This window comes from Oncorhynchus mykiss, chromosome 9 (genome assembly GCF_013265735.2).
Source record: "Oncorhynchus mykiss isolate Arlee chromosome 9, USDA_OmykA_1.1, whole genome shotgun sequence".
NCBI lineage: Eukaryota > Metazoa > Chordata > Actinopteri > Salmoniformes > Salmonidae > Oncorhynchus > Oncorhynchus mykiss.
Window position 1 is genome coordinate 64,970,509 of NC_048573.1, and position 22,938 is coordinate 64,993,446.

At 42.2% G+C, this 22,938-nt stretch overlaps 1 protein-coding gene across 2 annotated transcripts in view; it reads right to left on the reverse strand.

Moving 5' to 3' along the window:
• Window positions 1–15,447, reverse strand: part of LOC110532677 (retinoic acid receptor gamma-A-like) — a 106,257-nt gene extending 90,810 nt beyond the window's left edge. For both annotated transcript variants that reach the window (XM_036988694.1, XM_036988693.1), the window contains exon 1: window positions 15,239–15,447. The gene's annotated coding sequence lies outside the window, so the exon portion shown is untranslated. The remainder of the gene's footprint in view (window positions 1–15,238) is intronic.
• Window positions 15,448–22,938: the final 7,491 nt, after the last annotated feature.

Here is a 22,938-nt window from a genome sequence, read left to right on the forward strand (position 1 = left end):
GGTGACTAATGGATCAGTTGACTTTCTTTCTGTCCATTCTGGAAATACCTCTCAACGTGCTTAATGAGACTGATTGATTGATTGGTTTTGATTTGTACATGTATGAAATTAAATGAATCTAGGCTAGGTTACGATAAGGCAAGGATAGAGAGAGAGAGAGGGAGGGAGTTACTCTGGGTTGGAGAAGAGTGTTGGTTTCAGCAGTGATGTAGTGAGAAAGAGTGAGAAAAAGAAAGAGAGAGAGAATAGAAACACATAGAGAGAGAACTAGATCCAGACCACAACACCAACAGCCAGATCCACAAACCCCCCAAGTCAACCATGTCCACACCCCATTTAGGCTCCCTCAGATTAGACCTATGCCACTCCTGCCCACCCTAAGCACCCCACTCCCACAAAGAGGGCCTCAACATGAAAGTCACACATACGCCCAGGCTGTGAGCAGGCTATCAGGTCCAACCCCCACTCTTACACTAGCCCAAGCCAATGGCATGTACCAGATGCTCAGCTGGCTCTACTCACACTTACTGGCCTGAGGCCAAACCACATGACTAACAACATTGAACACTTTATGGAACACAAAGCCTTCACAATCTCATCCTGGAATATCCAAGGCCATGAGGTCATCTGCATTTGGCCTAAAAAGTAAGGAACCTGGACTTCACCAAAGAAATCAGAAAGGTGATGGACCCACAGGTTGCCTTCTAGGTTACAGAGAGCCGGTAGTCCCATTCACCAATCTACCCGGTGTGAAACAGGGAAGGGACTCAGGGGGTATGCTAATTTGGTATAGAGCAGACCTAACTCACTCTATTAAATTAATCAAAACAAGAACATTTTACATTTGGCTGGAAATTCAAAAGGAAATGATCTCAACAGAAAAAATGTCCTCCTGTGTGCTACCTATATCCCCCACTAGAATCCCCATACTTTAATGAAGACAGCTTCTCCATCCTGTAGAGGGAAATCAATCATTTCCAGGCCCAGGGACATGTACTAGTCTGTGGCGACCTAAATTCCAGAACTGGACAAGAACCTGACACCCTTAGTACACAGTGGGACAAACACCTACCTGGAGGTGACAGCATTCCTTCCCCCATATTGCACAACTATGACAACATAACCAACAAAGATGGGTCACAACTCCTGCAGCTCTGTTGCACGCTGGGACTGTACAGAGACAATGGTAGGCTTTGAGGAGACTCCTATGGTAGGCACACCTATAGCTCATCCCTTGGCAGTAGTAGTGTAGACTACTTTATCACTGACCTCAACCTAGAGTCTCTCAAAGTGTTCAGTCAGCCAACTGACACCCTTATCAGATCACAGCAAAATCACAGTCTACTTGAACAGAGCAATTCTCAATCATGAGGCATCAAAGCCAAAGGAACTGAGTAATATTAAGAAATGCTATAATTGGAAGGAATGTAGTGTGGAAACCTACAAAAAAACAATTAGGCAACAACACATTCAATCCCTTTTAGACAACTTCCTGGACAATTCGTTCCACTGTAATAGTGAAGGTGTAAACTTGGCAGTAGAAAATCTAAACAGTATATTTGACCTCTCAGCTTCCCTATCAAATCTAAGAATTTCAAACAGAAAACCGAAGAAAATTAACAACAATGACAAATGGTTTGATGAAGAATGCAAAAACCTAAGAAAGAAATTGAGAAACCTGTCCAACCAAAAACATAGAGACCCAGTAAACCTGAGCCTACACCTTCACTATGGTGAATCACTAAAACAATACAGAAGAATACTATGGAAAAAGAAGGAACAGCACAGCAGAAATCAGCCCAATGTAATTGAATAATCCATAGACTCTAACCACTTCTGGGAAAATTGGAAAACACTAAACAACACGAAGAGTTATCTATCCAAAATGGAGATGTATGGGTTAACCACCCTCCAATCTTTTTGGTCCTATAGCAAAGAACAAACAGCAAAAACATATACATGATCAAATACAAATCTTAGAATCAACTATTAAAGACTACCAGAACCCACTGGATTCTCCAAATACATTGAATGAACTACAGGACAAAATACAAACCCTCCAACCCAAAAAGGCCTGTGGTGTTGATGGTATCCTCAATGAAACGATAAAATATACAGACCCCAAATTCCAATTGGCAATACTTAAACTCTTTAACATCATCCTTAGTTCTGGCATCTTCCCCAATATTTGGAACCAAGGACTGTTCACCTCAATACATAGAGTCTCTCAAAGTGTTCAGTCAGCCAACTGACACCCTTATCAGATCACAGCAAAATCACAGTCTACTTGAACAGAGCAATTCTCAATCATGAGGCATCAAAGCCAAAGGAACTGAGTAATATTAAGAAATGCTATAGATGGAAGGAATGTAGTGTGGAAACCTACAAAAAAACAATTAGGCAACAACACATTCAATCCCTTTTAGACAACTTCCTGGACAATTCGTTCCACTGTAATAGTGAAGGTGTAAACTTGGCAGTAGAAAATCTAAACAGTATATTTGACCTCTCAGCTTCCCTATCAAATCTAAGAATTTCAAACAGAAAACCGAAGAAAATTAACAACAATGACAAATGGTTTGATGAAGAATGCAAAAACCTAAGAAAGAAATTGAGAAACCTGTCCAACCAAAAACATAGAGACCCAGTAAACCTGAGCCTACACCTTCACTATGGTGAATCACTAAAACAATACAGAAGAATACTATGGAAAAAGAAGGAACAGCACAGCAGAAATCAGCCCAATGTAATTGAATAATCCATAGACTCTAACCACTTCTGGGAAAATTGGAAAACACTAAACAACACGAAGAGTTATCTATCCAAAATGGAGATGTATGGGTTAACCACCCTCCAATCTTTTTGGTCCTATAGCAAAGAACAAACAGCAAAAACATATACATGATCAAATACAAATCTTAGAATCAACTATTAAAGACTACCAGAACCCACTGGATTCTCCAAATACATTGAATGAACTACAGGACAAAATACAAACCCTCCAACCCAAAAAGGCCTGTGGTGTTGATGGTATCCTCAATGAAACGATAAAATATACAGACCCCAAATTCCAATTGGCAATACTTAAACTCTTTAACATCATCCTTAGTTCTGGCATCTTCCCCAATATTTGGAACCAAGGACTGTTCACCTCAATACATAGAGTCTCTCAAAGTGTTCAGTCAGCCAACTGACACCCTTATCAGATCACAGCAAAATCACAGTCTACTTGAACAGAGCAATTCTCAATCATGAGGCATCAAAGCCAAAGGAACTGAGTAATATTAAGAAATGCTATAGATGGAAGGAATGTAGTGTGGAAACCTACAAAAAAACAATTAGGCAACAACACATTCAATCCCTTTTAGACAACTTCCTGGACAATTCGTTCCACTGTAATAGTGAAGGTGTAAACTTGGCAGTAGAAAATCTAAACAGTATATTTGACCTCTCAGCTTCCCTATCAAATCTAAGAATTTCAAACAGAAAACCGAAGAAAATTAACAACAATGACAAATGGTTTGATGAAGAATGCAAAAACCTAAGAAAGAAATTGAGAAACCTGTCCAACCAAAAACATAGAGACCCAGTAAACCTGAGCCTACACCTTCACTATGGTGAATCACTAAAACAATACAGAAGAATACTATGGAAAAAGAAGGAACAGCACAGCAGAAATCAGCCCAATGTAATTGAATAATCCATAGACTCTAACCACTTCTGGGAAAATTGGAAAACACTAAACAACACGAAGAGTTATCTATCCAAAATGGAGATGTATGGGTTAACCACCCTCCAATCTTTTTGGTCCTATAGCAAAGAACAAACAGCAAAAACATATACATGATCAAATACAAATCTTAGAATCAACTATTAAAGACTACCAGAACCCACTGGATTCTCCAAATACATTGAATGAACTACAGGACAAAATACAAACCCTCCAACCCAAAAAGGCCTGTGGTGTTGATGGTATCCTCAATGAAACGATAAAATATACAGACCCCAAATTCCAATTGACAATACTTAAACTCTTTAACATCATCCTTAGTTCTGGCATCTTCCCCAATATTTGGAACCAAGGACTGTTCACCCCAATACACAAAAATGGAGACAAATTTGACCCCAATAACTACCGTGGGTAAATCCTCTGCATTATCATTAACAGCAGACTTGTACAATTCCTCGGTGAAAACAATGTACTGAGCAAATGTCAAATTGGCTTTTTAACAAATTACCGTACAACAGAGCACACCCTAATTAATAAACAAACAAAACAAAGGCAAAGTCTTCTCGTGTTTTGTTGATTTCTGTAACGATGTGCGCTGAAAGTCTTGAAGCAAGTTCAGAGAGTTTTAATAAAATAAATGGAACATAATACAGAACACAAACAACTCACAGACATGAAACTGTAACAGAAACAATGACGACTGGGGAAGGAACCAAAGGGAGTGACATATATAGGGAAGGTAATCAGGGAAGTGATGGAGTCCAGGTGAGTCTGATGACGCGCAGGTGCGCATAACGATGGTGACAGGAGACAATTTAAAAAAAACTTTAGACTCAATTTGGCATGAGGGTCTGCTATACAAATTGATGGACAGTGGTATTGGGGGGAAAAATATACAACATTATATCATCCATGCATACAAACAACAAGTGTGCGGTTAAAATTGGCAAAAAGCACACACATTTCTATCCAGAGGGCCGGGGGGTGAGACAGGGATGCAGCTTAAGCCCCACCCTCTTCAACATATACCTGTATATCTACAAATTGGTGAAGGCACTAGAACAGTCTGCAGCACCCGGCCTCACCTTACTAGAATCTGAAGTCAAATGTCTACTGTTTGCTGATGATCTGGTGCTTCTGTCCCCATTCAAGGAGGGCCTACAGCAGCACATAGATCTGAACAGATTCTGTCAGACTTGGGCCCTGACAGTAAATCTCAGTAAGACCAAAATAATGGTGTTCCAAAAAGGTCCAGTCGCCAGGACCACAAATACAAACTCCATCTAGACACTGTTGCCCTAGAGCACACAAAAAACTATACATACCTCGGCCTAAACATCAGCGCCACAGGTAACTTCCACAAAGCTGTGAACAATCTGAGAGACAAGGCAAGAAGGGGCTTATATGCCATCAAAAGGAACATAACATTTGACATACCAATTAGGATCTGGCTAAAAATACTTGAATTAGTTATAGAACCCATTGCCCTTTAAGGTTGTGAGGTCTGGGGTCCGCTCACCAACCAATAATTCACAAAATGGGACAAGCGCCAAATTGAGACTCTGCATGCGGAATTCTGCAAATATATCCTCTGTGTACAACGTAGAACACCAAATAATGCATGCAGAGCAGAATTAGGCCGACACCCACTAATGACCAAAATCCAGAAAAAAGCTGTTGATATTTACAACCACCTAAAAGGAAGCGATTCCCAAACCTTCCATAACAAAGCCAATTCCTACAGAGAGATGAACCTGGAGAAGAGCACCCTTAGCAAGCTGGTCCTGGGGCTCTGTTCACAAACACAAACAGACCCCACAGAGCCCCAGGACAGCAACACATTTAGATTCAATCAAATCATGAGACAACAAAAGAGAATTACTTGTCATATTATTATTATTTGGCCCTAAATAGAGTACACAGTGGCAGAATACCTGACCACTGTGACTGACCCAAACTTAAGGAATGTCTTGACTATGTACAGACTCAGTGAGCATAGCCTTGCTATTGAGAAAGGCCGCCGTAGGCGGGGAAGTAGCACACTGCCCACAAAATGAGGTGGAAACTGAGCTGCACTTCCTAACCTCCTGACAAATGTATGACCATAGAGACACAAATTTCCCTCAGATTACACAGATACACAAAGAATTTGAAACTAATCCAATTTTGATAAACTCTCGTATCTATTGGGCGAAATACCACAGTGTGCCATCACAGCAGAAAGATTTGTGACCTGCTGCCACAAGAAAAGGGCAACCAGTGAAGAACAAACATCATTGTAAATACAACCCATATTTCTGTTTATTTATTTTCCCTTTTGTACATTACCTTTGTAGTATCTTTATTGTTTGGAATTGTGGGTGTAATGTTTACTGTTAATTTGTATTGTTTATTTCACTTCTATTTATTATCTAGTTCACTTGCTTTGGCAATGTTAACATATGTTTCCCATGCCTTTAAATTTAAATTGAATTGAAATTGAGAGAGAGAGAGAGAGAGAGAGAGAGAGAGAGAGAGAGAGAGAGAGAGAGAGAGAGAGAGAGAGAGAGAGAGAGAGAGAGAGAGAGAGAAAGAGAGAGAGAGAGAGAGAGAGAGAGAGAGAGAGAGAGAGAGAGAGAGAGAGAGAGAGAGCGAGCAAATTGTTCTCACAGGTTGAATGTCCGTCAAATAAAGGGTATCGAATCCTCTGTGAGCATAACAACAATTGTGTCTTAACCAATGCGTTGGAACCCCTCTAGCATTGACTGCTGCAGTGAAACATAACAACTAAATCACAGCATCTCAGGAAGCCATACTGCACCACCCAACCAGTGGTTTCTACTGAACAGATAGAAACCAAACCACTGCTAGTGATTACACGGCGCATCTACCAAAATAAAGGAAACACCAACACAATGCTTTGGGCTAACACGAGCCTCCAGAACAGCTTTAATGCTCCTTGGCATAAATTTATGCATGTGTCTGGAACTCTATTGGAGGGATGCGGCACCATTCTTCCATGGGAAATTCCATTATTTGGTGATTTGTTAATTGTGGAGGAAAATGTTGTCTCGGGCGTCACTCCAGAATCTGTCATAAGTGTTCATTTCATTGCATTTGCCACAGAGAAAGAAAATGATTTGAGAAAATGTTTGTTTGATAAAAGGCTTGTTGGATCTTAAATTCAGTGGGCAGACTGTAGGCATGTCAAAACCCTTTACCTGAGGGAGTTTGGATATCTCTACTTCACAGCCTCTAGTTTGGTGAACGCAGCCAATATCTACCATGCATTGACAGAAGCAACGGATGCTTGGCACCATCATCAAATCACTTCTCTGATTTATTTTCCATCACAGACTTGCCTACTCCTGTCTGTTGTTACCAATGATGCATATCTTTTTTGACTAATAATAACCAAAATGTAAATGAAACATCATAAACCATGTCTGAGTTACAGCAACTATTAGAATTCTAATGCAAGGGCAACATTGTGAAGTATATGTGAACCTGAGGCGGAAGCTTCAGTCATGGGTCATGGGTCGTAGGTTAGGATCACACATACAGTGGTGCACTCCTAAAGGATCACCAAGCTGGTTGAAATGCCATAATAACAACCAGTTTACAACAATCAGATTAGAACTAGGTATAACTGATTGACACAACATGTTGTTAACTGGTTGTAAGGATGTTATTTCAATCAAGTTTGACATTTTTCAACAACAACAAAAGTCCTGCTGGGCAATGACCAAACCTAGTCAACATATTCTTTTTTCCAAAAGTCTGCATGGAACGTTCATCTCTAGAATGTTCTAATCCCATGTGACCATGTTAAGGACATGTTACATATGGATAAAGATCAAACAGGTTTTATAAACCATTCCAAAAAGATTATGATCAAAAGCAACCGCAATAATAGAACATGTAAGAATGAACTTCATATCCTTTGATTTATACCATGCATTACAGGGAAATAATGCACGCTCTAGAATGTCCCTCAAGCCAATCAGAAACGAGTACACAACAATGCCATGGTATAAAAGAGTTTATAAACTGAGTGGGCCCAGAATGCTGATTGGCTTACAGCCGTGGTATATCAGACCATGTACCACGGGTATGACAAAACATGCTCTAACTGTTCTAATTACGTTGGTAACCAGTTTATAATAGCATTAAGGCACCTCGGGGGTTTGTGCTGTACGGCCAACATATCATGGGTAAGGACTGTATACAGGTACTCTGCGTTGCATTGTGCGTAAGAACAGCCCTTAGCCGTGGTATATTGGCCATATACCACACCCCCTCTGGGCTTAAGACAATGCAAGTTCTAGATTGCTTTTTAAACCAATCAGAAATTAGTATTCAACAATGCCATGGTATAAGAGAGTGTAACATGACCTTGTAGTGGGGAAAGTCTTGGCTGGGTGTGAAATAGATATGGTAAACACAGTTAATCAGCTCAGAGTCCCTTCCCTATACAGCAACTTGTTACAGGCACCTAGACATTACCCCTGACAGACTGACAGCTGATCCATCCACTGCCTCCATACTGTCACACACTGCCTCTGAACTGTCATTACATTCCATCATGTCAAACTAACTTGACGTGGGTTCTTCTACAAGCCTGGCAACACAGATGCATATTTTTCTTACAACAACATCACTCCATAATAATAACTACCTACTACTACTTGAATATATCATCATTTGTCATTCAACGAGAAAGGTATGGTCTTTGGATGTGTATGCCAGGGAGTGTCAACAGATAATTAAGCCTTTTTTTCAACACCATACATCAATCCAACATCTTCACATACAGTACTGAGTACCTATGGGAAAAAATGTTTTAGTTCCATTTTTGTGGATGGAACATATTGTGTTGACTGTCAGGAAAATAATATGGAACAATCTAGAACTCACACAGAGACATAAAACAGTCAGTGTGACTGGGATGAAGTCACATCCTTTCCATGATGTTGTGGGACAGTCAGAGAACAGAGAAGGCTGTGGAGTCAGAGCTGCTTAACATTGAGGCATTAAGGGGTTCAAGAAAGCACTAAAGAGAACACAACACTAGGATATGGCAAAGAGGTGGAACAGAGAGGTGGAACATAGTGGAAACATATAGACTTTTTGAGACAGATGAAGAGAGGGAGAGATAGACAGAGAGGCAGAAAGAGAGAGAGAGACAGAGACACAGAGCGAGAGAGAAAGAGACAGAGACACACACAGAGCAGGCAAGAGAGAGAGAGAGGCTGAGATGTGAATATGTAAAAGGATATAAGAAGTCAATAGTTACTATTTCAATCTCTAGAGAAAATGTAGGACTTCCACTACCAGTGTAATGTAGTAATTACTGAAGAGTTCATTAGTATATAAAGTGAACAAAGTTGGAGTGGTTGTCATCCCTCTCACATAATCAGAGCTGCACACCTGCAAAAATAGACACAGGAAATCGTGAGCCGATAGTTTCCCTTTTAATTCTAGTGTGGTTATGAGGAGAGGAGCCCCCTTGTTCCCCTAAAACCACCTGTCAACCCCCTCCTAACCCCTCCCTACCCCCTCCTAACCCCTCCCTATACCACATGGAAGTTAATTGCTATAGAAATTCCTGCCAGAGACAGGAATCAACAACTCCCAGATTTATTCCTCAAAGTCGTGTCTCACAAACGGTCTGTTTAAAAATGTCTCTGTCAGAGTGATGAAATAGTGAAATATCCTGGGGATTTTGACTCACACACATTCCCATGGGATGTCCAAATGTGAGAAACAATTCATTTAAAAAAGTAGTCCAATAAATACATAACAAAATAACAAACTGGGTATTGATTTAATCGAGCTTTCCCTCTTGTGCAGTGACAATGTTGTTTTGATATAGTTAGGATGATACGTGGCATCTTTTTAAAAGCCTGAACCCTCCCCTGGATTCAAGGGACAACAAACATAACTAGCAATTACTGTAAAGGTTTTCCCATTGTTATTTTGACTAGACTGGTGTGTGACATTCTTTCTCTCTCTTTACTTTGTGTGTGTGGGTGTGGATGTGTGTGGGTGTTTGTGTGGGTGGGTGTGTGTGTGTGTGTGTGTGTGTGTGTGTGTGTGTGTGTGTGTGTGTGTGTGTGTGTGTGTGTGTGTGTGTGTGGGTGGGTGGGTGTAAAGCAGAGTCCTGTTTTTTTGATGTGTGTACTGTGTGTGATTACCTTAGCCTCCACAGCCCAGTCTGTCGTGTCCCTGGACGTGTTAACTAGCATTCCGTCAGACACTCAATATAAATCTGCAGTACGTTTGTTAGGGGGCTGCTGTGGTTGCCATGGTCTTCAGTAATGCATAACATATCAAGCCATAAGCCCAGCCCTTTAGGTAATTCCCCAACAACAAAAACCCATAAAAATCTAGTCTTCAAGACATCCGTGAGACAGCCTGTCTAAATGAATCCCATATACAACTATTAATAGCAATGTACTTTTACATTTGCTAAATAAAATATATTTTTCTAACATTTGCCGGTCGTAAAAGAAAGATAGAAAAGTGTTGCCGTGTGTTGACATGGTGGGCCTCCTGCAATAGCAAATATACAGGGAAATATACCGCTCTATGTAGAAGTGTCTCTGTCTCTATTCGTCTCTCCAAAGAAACATACACAGTACATTACTCCCGGGCAGAGCAACGATGTGCTGAGACAGAGTACATTACTCCCGGGCAGAGCAACGCTGTGCTGAGACAGAGTACATTACTCCCGGGCAGAGCAACGCTGTGCTGAGACACAGTACATTACTCCCGGGCAGAGCAACGATGTGCTGAGACAGAGTACATTACTCCCGGGCAGAGCAACGCTGTGCTGAGACAGAGTACATTACTCCCGGGCAGAGCAACGCTGTGCTGAGACACAGTACATTACTCCCGGGCAGAGCAACGCTGTGCTGAGACAGAGTACATTACTCCCGGGCGGAGCAACGCTGTGCTGAGACAGAGTACATTACTCCCGGGCAGAGCAACGCTGTGCTGAGACAGAGTACATTACTCCCGGGCAGAGCAACGCTGTGCTGAGACACAGTACATTACTCCCGGGCAGAGCAACGCTGTGCTGAGACAGAGTACATTACTCCCGGGCGGAGCAACGCTGTGCTGAGACAGAGTACATTACTCCCGGGCAGAGCAACGCTGTGCTGAGACACAGTACATTACTCCCGGGCAGAGCAACGCTGTGCTGAGACACAGTACATTACTCCCGGGCAGAGCAACGCTGTGCTGAGACAGAGTACATTACTCCCGGGCAGAGCAACGCTGTGCTGAGACACAGTACATTACTCCCGGGCAGAGCAACGCTGTGCTGAGACACAGTACATTACTCCCGGGCGGAGCAACGCTGTGCTGAGACAGAGTACATTACTCCCGGGCAGAGCAACGCTGTGCTGAGACACAGTACATTACTCCCGGGCAGAGCAACGCTGTGCTGAGACAGAGTACATTACTCCCGGGCGGAGCAACGCTGTGCTGAGACAGAGTACATTATTCCCGGGCGGAGCAACGCTGTGCTGAGACACAGAGCAGAGTGGTGCTACTCTAACTGACTCAGTGAGGACAGTGAGGTTTTCCAGATGGCCAGATGTGACTGACTGACCTGCTGACTGACTGACTGACTGACTGATTGACAGACTAACTGACTGATTGACTAACTGACTGAATAACTGACTGACTGACTAACTGACTAACTGACTGACTGACTGACTGACTAACTGACTGACTGACTGACTAACTGACTAACTGACTGACTGACTGACTGACTCACTGACTGACTAACTCACTGACTAACTGACTGACTGACTGACTGACTAACTCACTGACTGACTGACTGACTAACTGACTGACTGACTAACTCACTGACTGACTGACTAACTGACTGACTGACTAACTCACTGACTAACTGACTGACTGACTGACTGACTGACTGACTAACTCACTGACTTAGAGAAAGCGAGAGAAGCCAGAAGTGCCACAGATGCAACACACACACATGCATACACACACACAAACACACAAAACACAGACACACACAGGTGCAATGCCAAGACCAAGGCACTGAAAAGGGCAGTGGACTGACCTGTGAGTCACACACAGACACACACGTACAAGGTTCAGAACAGACACACAGTCCAGAACAGACACACAGTCCAGAACAGACACACAGTCCAGAACAGACACACAGTCCAGAACAGACACACAGTTCAGAACAGACACACAGTTCAGAACAGACACACAGTCCAGAACAGACACACAGTCCAGAACAGACGCACAGTTCAGAACAGACACACAGTTCAGAACAGACACACAGTTCAGAACAACATGATGGGTTGAAAAGACAACATGGACTCTATCTAAACAGTTTGATCCCTCTCTGAAATGTTCACATCATGTAGCACTAAATGTACTGTCGCTGTAGCATGGTACCTGTTCATTAACGTGGTGCTGCCTGCCTGCCTGCTGCCACGGTAACAAGCTACGTTCAGAACTAAAAATATATGGCATATTGAAATCAAAACTGGATGGTGTTCAGAGATAGATGGGAGGGGTTAAGGGTTGCTGAAGGATGGGACTAAAAACAAACAGAAGATAACTATTGTACAATATACTGTGTCTGTAAAATGGGTATAGTGTGTATGAGCTGGAAGTAGAAGCCTAAGTGTTGTTGTCCATTAGTTTACTCCAATTACGGGAGGGATGGTAGGGTTAGTGGGAAATCATATAAGTAAAATAGTATTTATATATACACTGTATATGGGGGATTGGAAGTGACAATTACATTAATGGAAACTACAATCTATCTGCAATATTAAAGCAGATCCCTCCCCCCAAACACACACCCAAATTGAACCAGTTAACCAGGAATGCAGGTCTATCTGCCGAAAAAAGTGTATGACCTTCCCCAACTATTCTTGTCTCTCATTCTATCAGTGTTTTGTTACTTGTCATGTTGAGTGTTTTTTGATTACTCCAGGAAGAATAGATGATGCTTCAGCAAAAGCTAATGGGGATTTAAATCAACAACAAATAACACAACAAAAAACAACCACTCCCAGCTATGAATGACATTACTACAATAAACTGACAAGTAAACTAAGCCCAGATTTGGAGAGCAGAGGCACCTCGGTCCAGAAACATTGGGTTCTGGTGTTTTGAAGGAGGAAAACAATGGTCTGTCCCCGAGTCCCTGGCTGACTGCTCACACTGTTGTGCTGTGTCCATGTGGTTCAATAATAAGTAGGGAAGATTAGGTCAAAGATGGGTCAGTCACACACACACTCTCTCTCTATTCCACTCATGCACAGTGCAGATCAAGCTGACCCAGGTAGGTATGTATCCACTGACACTTACAAAGGCACACATGCTAATAAAAACACTCTGGGATAACACTCTTAACATTCACACACTGTAAACTATGAAACACACCCACACACACTGTAAACTATGAAACACACCCACACACACTGTAAACTATGAAACACACCCACACACACTGTAAACTATGAAACACACCCACACACACTGTAAACTATGAAAAACACCCACACACACTATAAACTATGAAACACACACACACACACACACTATAAACTATGAAACACACCCACACACACTGTAAACTATGAAACACACCCACACACATTGTAAACTATGAAACACACCCACACACACTGTAAACTATGAAACACACCCACACACACTGTAAACTATGAAACACACCCACACACACTGTAAACTATGAAATGCACCCACACACACTGTAAACTATGAAACCCACCCACACACACTATAAACTATGAAACACACCCACACACACTGTAAACTATGAAACACACCCACACACACTGTAAACTATGAAATGCACCCACACACACTGTAAACTATGAAACCCACCCACACACACTGTAAACTATGAAACACACTCACACACACTGTAAACTATGAAACACACCCACACCCACACACACTGTAAACTATGAAACACACCCACACACACTGTAAACTATGAAAACACACCCACACACACTGTAAACTATGAAACACACCCACTGTAAACTATGAAACACACCCACACACACTGTAAACTATGAAACACACCCACACAGACTGTAAACTATGAAAAACACCCACACACACTGTAAACTATGAAACACACCCACACACACTGTAAACTATGAAATACACCCACACACACTGTAAACTATGAAACACACCCACACACACTGTAAACTATGAAACACACCCACACACATTGTAAACTATGAAAACACACCCACACACACTGTAAACTATGAAACACACCCACTGTAAACTATGAAACACACCCACTGTAAACTATGAAACACACCCACACACACTGTAAACTATGAAACACACCCACACACACTGTAAACTATGAAAAACACCCACACACACTGTAAACTATGAAACACACACCAAACACAGACTGTAAACTATGAAACACACACCAAACACCCACTGTAAACTATGAAACACAACCACTGTAAACTATGAAACACACCCACACACACTGTAAACTATGAAACACACCCACACACACTGTAAACTATGAAATACACCCACACACACTGTAAACTATGAAACACACCCACTGTAAACTATGAAACACACCCACACACACTGTAAACTATGAAAAACACCCACACACACTGTAAACTATGAAACACACCCACACACACTGTAAACTATGAAACACACCCACACACACTGTAAACTATGAAACACACCCACACACACTATAAACTATGAAACACACCCACACACACTGTAAACTATGATACACACACACACACTGTAAACTATGAAACACACCCACACACACTATAAACTATGAAACGGACCCACACACACTGTAAACTATGAAAAACACCCACACACACTGTAAAGTATGAAACGGACCCACACACACTGTAAACTATGAAAAACACCCACACACACTGTAAACTATGAAACACACACACACACTATAAACTATGAAACACACCCACACACATTGTAAACTATGAAACACACCCACACACACTATAAACTATGAAACACACCCACACACACTGTAAACTATGAAACACACCCACACACATTGTAAACTATGAAACACACCCACACACACTGTAAACTATGAAACACACCCACACACATTGTAAACTATGAAACACACCCACACACACTGTAAACTATGAAATGCACCCCGACAGAACTGACCCACTCTGAAACAAATAAATACAACTAGGAGAAACCTGGTCCAGTTTAATGAAACCCTGAACAACTTTCTCTATGCACACTCTATCTACTCCATATACACTCTCTGCCTCAAAGTCTCTGTCTTTAATTTAAACTCTCAATAGTTTATACTCAAGCTTCTGTTCCCAAAACTGCAGTCTCTTCCAGTCTCTAGCTCTAACTTCAAACTCTAAGAGCAGAAAGAATAGAAAAATAGATGGAAAAAGAGGAGAACAACAGATCATATTGTTTCTATAAAAAAGTACTCACCCACTCCGATGTTGTGCTGGCAGACAGACTAATAGATCGCTAGCTGGGGTGCTGCTGGTCCAAACAGACAGATAAGCAGAAGGAAAATTTGGAGAGATTTGTGTACATTCATCAGAGCCCCTTTGACAGTAAAAACAGGGCAGCAGCAAGTTTCTCTCTACCTCCCTTCTCGCTCTCCCTCCCTCCCTTCTCTCTCTCTCCCTCCCTTCTCTCTCTCTCTCTCCCTTCTCTCTCTCTCCCTCCCCTTCTCTCTCTCTCGCTCCCTTCTCTCTCTCTCTCTCCCTTCTCTCTCTCTCTCCCTCCCTTCTCTCTCTCTCCCTTCTCTCTCTCTCTCCCTCCCTTCTCTCTCTCTCGCTCCCTTCTCTCTCTCTCTCGCTCCCTTCTCTCTCTCTCTCCCTCCCTTCTCTATCTCCCTTCCTCCCCTCTCTCTCTCTCTCTCCCTTCTCTCTATCTCCCCTTCCCTTCTCTCTCTCCCTCCCTCCCTTCTCTCTCTCTCTCTCCCTCCCTTCTCTCTCTCTCTCCCTCCCTTCACTCTCCCTCCTCTCTCTCTCCCTCCCTCCCTTCTCTCTCTCCCTCCCTCCCTTCTCTCTCTCTCTCTTCTTCCCTCCTCTCTCTCTCCATCCCTACCTTCTCTCTCTCTCTCCCTCCCTTCTCTCTGTCTCTCCCTCCCTTCTCTGTCTCCCTCCTCTCTCTCTCCCTCCCTTCTCTCTCTCTCTCCCTCCTCTCTCTCCCCCTTCTCTCTCTCTCCCTCCCTCCTCTCTCTCTCCCTCCCTCCCTTCTCTCTCTCTCTCCCTCCCTCCTCTCTCTCTCTCTCCCTCCCTTCTCTCTCTCTCTCCCTCCTGTCTCTCTCTCCCTCCCTTCTCTCTCTCTCCCTCCCTTCTCTCTCTCTCTCCCTCACTTCTCTCCCTCCCTCCCTCCCTCCCTCCCTCCCTCCCTCCCTCCCTCCCTCCCTCCCTCCCTCCCTCCCTCCCTCCCTTCTCTCTCTCTCTCTTCCTCCCTTCTCTCTCCCTCTCTCTCTCTCTTCCTGCCTTCTCTCTCTCTCTCTCTCTCTTCCTCCCTTCTCTCTCTCTCTCTCCCTCCCTTCTCTCTCTCTCTCTCTCTCCCTCTTTTCTCTCTCTCTCTCCCTCCCTTCTCTCTCTCTCTCTCCCTCCCTTCTCTCTCTCTCTCTCCCTCTCTTCTCTCTCTCTCTCCCTCCCTCCTCTATCTCTCCCTCCCTTCTCTCTCTCTCTCCCTCACTCCCTCCTCTCTCTCTCTCCCTCCCTCCCTTCTCTCTCTCTCTCCCTCCCTCCTCTCTCTTTTTCCCTCCCTTCTCTCTCTTTTTCCCTCCCTTCTCTCTCTCTCTCCCTCCCTTCTCCCTCTCCCTCCTCTCTCTCCCTCCCTTCTCTCTCTCTCTCCCTCCCTCTTCTTGCTCTCTTTCTCTATCAACACAGGCACTCTCTCCCTCTCCTCTCTCTTTTTTCCCTCTTTCCAACTCTGTATTTTTCAACAGCCCCTCTCTGTCTCTCTCACTAAGAAATAATCATGCTCTCTGATTCATAAAGCCAACAAATCACGTGATCCAAACTTCAAATATACAGCACATTTTTTTACCGGCCACAAAATGCCTAGAGGGAAGAAAAAAGGCCTAGAAAGCTTATGCTTCTGTTTTTAATTCTCTCCCTTTCTCCCTTATTCTCCCCCCCCCCCCCCCCCCAAAGACTCATCTAAAGGTCCCCGGTACTGGGACCCCCCCCCCCCTCATTTTCTATCCTCTCTTTATAGAACACACACTTTCCATTCTATCTGTACTGTGTGTCGAAAACATAGTTACTGAACTTAAGAGTCAAAGATGCAAGAAACAAAACATATGTCTATTATAAAAACACAAAATCGGTAGCAGACATGTTAAATATATCTGACTAAATATCTACACAGACTTCAACCAGTCTACTAAGCATGCTTCATTTAAAGAGCGACTGCCATTAAAAAGCTACAAATCTCTTTGAAATCGGCCTTTGTGGCATCGATTCAAGTCAGAAAAATGTATTCTAGTGTCAAAATTGTCAACAAAGGGTAAACAGGATCATTTTTGTCATAAAGTAAGTCTCATCTAAAACAGAGTTTGGAACAGCCATGTGTCACAACGGGTAAATTAAGTTGAGGTTTTGATTTGACATGTCTATTTGCCCACTAACATGGGGTGAAGAGCTGCAGTGATTGCTCTCTATCCAATAACATAGACAGTGAGACAGACCTGCCCAGCAGCTCCCACTTTGTTTACATAAGACAACACATGGCACATTTTGTAACTTGAGAAATACAGCACCAAACAACTTAGGTAGATGTAAAATTGCTCAAATAAAACATCTGTGACAAAAACGTGCACATTTATAACAGAGTTATCTTAGATTCATTTCGGGGATTTTGATAAGGTGAAATAGGCTTCCTTGTCTACAGTGTCTCGTGGGATACACACATAATTAACCAAATGCGGAATTGGTCGGGAAACACACATCCAAGACTGAAATCTAATTTTTTGAAGGAGCAACAGAAAAAAACACTTGCCAATCGGAGTGTTCAGTGGCTCTTTAAAGTTCCAAGTTCCAAGTGGGTTGAGTTGTATGTAGTAGGTATGTAATACAGTAGGTTACTGTATGAGCTGAAATCCAACATTTTATAAAAGTAATGTATACTGACACATGGATTACTCGATGTCTGACCCGTTCAGCAACTTTCTCAACCCATAAGTGTATGGTTACATACATAAGTGTATGGTTACACTTTATATAGCTTTCATGAATAATCCATTATAAAGACTTAAAAGTTTACTATCCATTTATAAATGCGTACTAATGAAAGTAATTATAAAGTGTTACCATATAATCTAATCACTGTCTATCCCCCCCCAAAAAGAAGAAAAAAAAATCAAAGTTACAAACCAAACAAAGTGGTGGTAGGCAATTGGGAAGTCCCCAGTAAGATGGCAGAGCAGCAGTTTGGGTGTGGTGCTTCTAAATCTGTCTGTCTGTCTGTCTGTCTCGCTCTCTCTCTCTCCATGTCTCTCTCTCTCTATGTCTCCATGTCCCCATGTCTCGCTCTCTCTCTCTCTCTCTCTCCCACTCTCGCTCTCTAGCTCTGTCTTCATATGAGCTCATATGTTTCAGATCTGTGTTTGTGTTTGTCGAGGAGTTCGTTTGTGGTTCTGGGTGTGTGCCTACTGTGTCTTAGCCTGGTGCTGTTTGTTTCTCAAGGTCATGTTCTGATCTCAGATTGTTTTGGTTAGAAAACCTCAGCTTTTAAACACACCCTTAAACACTGCTCAACGGGCACCTTCCTTTACCCGTTTGGTCTCTGACCCCTTCTAGAACAAAGGGCAGGGTTCTCAAGGCTACTAGAATTTAGCCCAAGCTCACTAGTTCTTCATAATAGAAATACACTTCTCTATTCCTCAAAATGTTCTCTAAACACCAAACATATCTAACACCTCTCTAGAATAGACAAATACAACCCACCTCATCATGTGTCGTCTCTATAACTTTACTATGACAGGGAGTCACTGCCATAACATTCAACACAATTCTATACTATCCATCACATCTTCACCTGGCTTCTCCTAACTGACATCATCACATCTCCTGTCCAAGTCCTCCTCCTAAACTGCAAGGCTGCGTCTGAAATGGCAGCCTTTTCACTATGCAGTGCACTACTTTTGACCAGGGCCCATAGAGTGATGGACTATATAGGGAATAGGGTGTTATTTGGAACGCAACCCAATAAAGCTAGTTCCTTCCTCCTGAGTGTCCTCTACTGGCCCATTGATAGAAATCTGAAGTCTGCATCCCGATTTACCCTGACCTCAATATGTCTCTCTAATCAAATCAAGCAATTAGACCCACATAAAAGCACTTTGTCTTTCCTACCACCTCTGTGTCCCTGTGTTCCCTTCACGTCTATAGCACTCCCTCCGGGATTCCCATACATAGTCCTCTGTGGAAATGTTTTTCTTCATAAAATTCAATCAAATCTGAGCCCTTTTTACATCAGCAGTTGTCACAACGTGCTTTACAGATACAGTATGTGGCCAAATGCAGCATATCATGCAGAAAGTACTCCTGTGTGGAGCTTGTGTTGTTTATGTTCACACTAATAGACAGGCAGTGAGAGAGAAACTGATCCTTACATCCGCACTCAACCCAACCCTAGAGGAAGTGGTTTTACTAAGCCACACAGCACAGACCTCTTTAACCGATCCTTATCATAAGCTAGTTTACTTTCAGGTATTTGTATTTATTATGGATCCCCATTAGTTTGTGCCAAAGCAGCAGCTATTCTTCCTGGAGTCCAGCAACGTTAACCTCTTGAAACTAGGGGGCACTATTTTCATTTTTGGAAAAATAACGTTCCCAAAGTAAACGGGCTATTTCTCAGGACCAGATGCTAAAATATGCATATAATTGACAGCTTAGGATAGAAAACACTCTAAAGTTTCTAAAACTGTAAAAATATTGTCCGTGAGTATAACAGAACTGATATTGCAGGCGAAAGCCTGAGAAAAATCCAATCAGGAAGTGACTCTTATTTTGAAACACCTGTCTTTCTAGGCATCCCTATTGCCCATTGAAAGGGATATCACCCGATTCCTTTTTCTATGGCTTCCCTAATGTGTCTACAGCCACTAGACGTAGTTTCAGGCTTTTGTTTTGAAAAATGAGCGTGAACGACAACATTGCGTCAGTGGTCAGGTGGAGTGATTTGTGCGTAATAGACAAAGGCGGCCATTGTTCCCCTACTGAAAAGCCAATTGTCCCGGTTGATATATTATCGAATAGATATTTGAAAAACACCTTGAGGATTGATTATAAAAAACGTTTGCCATGTTTCTGTCGATATTATGGTTCTAATTTTGAGTTTTTTTGACTGCAATATCCGGTGGATTTCTCAACAAAACGTGGACGGAGGTATTTCGGCTATAAAAATAATCTTTATGGAACAAAAGTAACATTTGGTGTCTAACTGGGAGTCTCGTGAGTAAAAACATCCGAAGCTCATCAAAGGTAAACGATTTAATTTGATTGCTTTTCTGATTTTTGTGACCAAGCTTCCTGCTGCTAGCTGGACATAATGCTATGCCAGGCTATCGATAAACTTACACAAACGCTTGTCTTGCTTTGGGTGTAAAGCATAATTAAAACATCTGAGATGACAGGGTGATTAACAAAAGGCTAAGCTGTGTTTCACTATATTTCACTTGTTATTTCATGAATATGAATATTTTCTAGTAATATTGTTTGACCGTTGCGCTATGCTAATTAGTGTAGTTGATGACAATTCTCCCGGATCCGGGATGGGTAGTTCTAAGAGGTTTTAACCTCTCTGATCTCCCAAACCCGGATCCGGTATCGTGACTACAGCCTCAAGCTCATTACCATAACGCAACGTTAACTATTCATGAAAATCGCAAATGAAATGAAATAAATATGCCATCTCGCAAGCTTAGCCTTTTGTAAACAACACTGTCATCTCAGATTTTCAAAATATGCTTCTCAACCATAGGAAAACAATAATTTGTGTAACAGTAGCTAGCAAACAAAGGATTTAGCGTTAGCATTAGCGTTAGCATCCAGCACGCAACATTTCAACAAAAACATAAAAGCCTTCAAATAAAATCATTTACCTTTGAAGAACTTCTGATGTTTTCAATGAGGATACTCTCAGTTGGATAGCAGATGCTCAGTTTTTCCAAAAAGATTCTTTGTGTATTAGAAATAGCTCCGTTTTATACATCACATTTGGCTACCAAAAAAAACCCGAAAATTCAGTCCTCAAAACGCGAACTTTTTTCCAAATTAACTCCATAATATCGACTGAAAACATGGCAAACGTTGTTTAGAATCAATCATCAAGGTGTTTTTCACATATCTCTTCATTGATACATCGTTCTTGGACACATGCTTTCTCCCCTGAATCAAATGGTAAAGTGCAAGCAGCTGGCAATTGCGCACCGAATTCCACGCAGGACACCAGGCGGACACTTGGAAAATGTAGTCTCTTATGGTCAATCTTCCAATGATATGCCTACAAATACGTCACAATGCTGCTAAGACCTTGGGCGAACGACAGAAAGTGTAGGCTCATTCGTTGCGCAATCACAGCCATATAAGGAGACAATGGAAAACAGAGCTTCAGAAATTCTGCTAATTCCTGGTTGATGCATCATCTTGGTTTCGCCTGTAGAATGAGTTCTGGGGCACTTACAGACAAAATCTTTGCAGATTCTGAAACAGAGTGTTTTCTTTCCAAAACTGTCAAGAATATGCATAGTCGAGCATCTTTTCGTGACAAAATATCGCGCTTAAAACGGGAACGTTTTTTATCCAAAAATGAAATAGCGCCCCTAGAGATCTAACAGGTTAAGGCAGTTTATACAATATTAAAAACATTACAGTACATTCACAACAGATTTCACAACACATTAAGTGTGTGCCCTCATCCCCCTACTCTACTACCGCATATCTACAACACAAAATCCATGTGTACATGTTTGTATATTACGTACAGTATATTATCATGTGTCTGTATGCATATGTCTGTGCCTGTGCCTATGTTTGTGTTGCTTCACAGTCCCCGCAGTTTTTTATCTGGGAGGTCCATGTAGTCATGGCTCTATGTAGTACTGTGCGACTCCCATAGTCTGTTCTGGACTTGGGGACTGTGAAGAGACCTCTGATGGCATGGCTTGTGGGGTATGAATGGGTGTCTGAGCTGTGTGTCAGTAGTTCAAACAGACAGCTCGGTGCATTCAACATGTCAATACCTCTCACATATACAAGTAGTGATGAAGTCCATCTCTCCTCCCCTTTGCGCCAGGAGAGATTGACATGCATATGATTAATATTAGCTCTCTGTGTACATCCAAGGGCCAGCCATGCTGCCCTGTTCTGAGCCAATTGCAAAAGTCCCTCTTCGTGGCACCTGACCACACGACTGAACAGTACTCCAGGTGCGACAAAACCAGGGCCTGTAGGATCTGCCTTGTTGATAGTGCTGTTAAGAAGGCAGAGCAGAGCTTTATTACGGACAGACTTCTCCCCATCTTAGCTACTGTTGTATCAATACATTTTGACCATGACAGTTAACGATCCAGGGTTGCTCCAAGCAGTTTCGTCACCTCAACTTGCTCAATTTCCACATGATAAATTACAAGATTTAGTTGCGGTTTAGGGTTTACTGAATGCAAATGCGGTTTAGGGTTTAGTGAATACAAATGCTTTTAGTTTTAGAAATATTTAGGACGAACTTATTCCTTCCCACCCATCATGAAACTAACTGCAACGCTTTGTTAAGTGTTGCAGTCATTTCAGTCGCTGTCGTGGCTGACGTGTATAGTGTTGAGTCATCCGCCTACATAGACACACTGGCTTTACTCAAAGCCAGTAGCATATCAGTAAAGTTTTTTTTTAACTAAGGGGCATAGACAGCTGCCTTGGGGAATTCCTAATTCTACCTGGGTTGTGTTGCATAGGCTTCCATTAAAGAACACCCGCTGTGTTTCTTTATCCACAACAGAGCAGGAAGTGTAAAGCCATAACACACAAGTTTTTCCAGCAGTAGACTACTATTACTGATCGGTAATGTCAAAAGCCGCACTGAAGTCAAACAAAACAGGCCCCACAATTATTTTATTTTCAAATTCTCTCAGCCAATCATCAGTCATTTATGTA